Here is a 2322-nt window from a genome sequence, read left to right as displayed (position 1 = left end):
GGAGCTAAAGGAATAGCTCAGCCCTGGGGGCGGAAGCCAGCACAGAGGTCCGCCAGAGAAAAACAGCCGGGAGGAGAGAGTTACAGCCTGAGCCCGCAGGGGACCGGGAATCCTGGGGGCCTGGCGCATGGTTCTGGCAGGCCTCTCCAGTGTTCCCCAGTCCCAGGCAGCAGTGTAAAAAGGCTCCCCAGGGCATTTGCCTGCCTGCAGGGGTCCCTGTGTGGACAGTAGCTCGGGGAGTGGCCCATGCCTGGTTCTGGTGGGGTCAACATGGCGGCCAAAAGCTGTGGGGGTGGGGAACTCAGCAGCGGCTGCAAATGCGGCTTTTAAACTGAGGTGGTAAGGGGCTTGTTTGCGGCTGAGGGAAAGGAAGTGGCTGTTGGCCCTCAGCCCCGTGCAGCTTTTTTTTTTTTTTTTTTTTTTAAGACTAGTCAAGTGCAGTAGTGAGAAGGCGGGAAAGAGTAGAAGAAGGAGCTTTTAGGCAGGACACACCATCTCAGGGTGCACCATTCTCATTCAAAATATGGCTTAAGAAAGCTTTCTGCCTTTGCTTTACACAAGTGGTCTGCTTGCATAGTTGGTTAAGGCATAGGGCCTACAGCTGCAAGGTTGCTGGTTCAAATCCCCAGTGGAGCCAGTCTTGGTTTGGGGATATGGGGTCTTTGTACTTGGTGTGTGATTTTCCTTGCATAGGATTGGCTCTCTCTCTGCGGCAGAACTTTTCCATCTAGAAGATCATAGTTAAACCAATTCCAGGGCCCAAATAGTTAATGGCAGCCCTCACTTCCCTAAAGGCATTTTCCTACAATGGAAGATGGGTTATGGGAGAGGAGGCTTAGGTCCTAAGGGTATTGTTCTGGCCTCAGCTATGCCCAGCCTGCCTTTTTTGAACTGTGTGCTCTAATGGTTCCTTTCTAGAAGTTTACTGTTCTGGGGCTGTTTTGTAAATTGGCCTGGGTAAATTGGACTTTTGCTAGGAAATATTTGTGCCCATCTCCTGAGCCTCGCTGGCCTTGTCAGCACTCGTTGGTGCCCCCTCTCATTCCATGTGTCTATGGTAGTCCCTGGAGGTCATGCAGGCAGTGTGAGTGCTCCTATGACGCTGGTAGGCTGTGATTGAAATCCAGTATATGGAAGGCCCTCTGATAAGATGGATCATGCATCTTGGGCACACGAAATTTCAGGGTACTGACTGAAAGACATTTCATTTCAGTACCTGTTTTAAATAAGGGATGCCTTAGGTCGAAGCTGCTGTAATTTCTTTAACCAGGGGTGCAGGCATCCCATGTGTTTGATTTCAGATGGGTGCTTCTGTTCCCAAGCTCAAGTCTCCATTAAAGTGTACACTGGAAAATTGGGACCAATTTAGCACAGTCTTTAAAGAAGAAGTGGCTTATTTTTGTCTGTCAAATAGCATGGCCAAATTACACTCTGCCCAGTGGAAACCTAACCCCTAAAGGGAAGGGGAAAAAACCCAGCAGCTTTCCATAAGCAATTGTGGAATGCCTTAATAAAGTACACCCCCTGTCACCAGACTCCACTGAGAATCAGTTAATACTAAAGGACAAGTCTGCTACTCAGTCAGCAGCAGATATCAGGTGGAAGCTCTCCAGAAGCTGGCTTTGGGACCAGAACAGAGTCTGGAATCATTACTGAACCAGACAACCTTCGTGTTTATAATAGAGACCAGGAGGAACAGGCTGAAAGGAACAGGAGAGATCAGCCTTAGTCATGGCTTTCAGGCAAGCAGACCCAGGGGCTCAAATGAGGGAAAGGTTCAGGTTAGCCACCAGGCTGGCAGGACTTGCTACCAGTGCAGTCTGAAGAGACATTTTATAAGAATTGTGCCCAGGGGAATGGGCCACCATCTCGTCCATGCCTGCTGTGCCAAGGGAATCACTGGAAAACACACTGCCCCAAGGGGTGAAGGTCCTCAGGGCCTGAGGGGTCTGACCAGACTACCCAATGGAAGGACTAAGGGTCCCTGGAGCAAGTGCCAGCAGGAGCCATCACCCTCGCAAAGCCCTGAGTAAAGCTGACCATAGAGGCCCAGGAAGTCAATCTTCTCCTGAACACTGGCACAGCCTTCTTAGTACTTCTCTCCTGCCCTGGAGGCCTGATGTTTATTAAATCTCTCCCCTCAGACTCTCCCTTTCTAGGCCCGTCTTGGGAAGGGCCATTTTCAGTTATTCTGTCTACCCCAATGGCAGTTAAATTGGTGGGAATTGACTCATGGATTCATCACACTCGGCTGAAGCCTTGGACACCTCCTGAAGAAAGTCATAGACCCTCCACTCCACAGCCTGAAGTTCCAGGAGATGA

Source organism: Sapajus apella, unplaced genomic scaffold (genome assembly GCF_009761245.1).
Source record: "Sapajus apella isolate SASKATOON/1434 unplaced genomic scaffold, GSC_monkey_1.0 scaffold9, whole genome shotgun sequence".
Lineage (NCBI taxonomy): Eukaryota > Metazoa > Chordata > Mammalia > Primates > Cebidae > Sapajus > Sapajus apella.
This window is presented reverse-complemented; position numbering follows the sequence as displayed.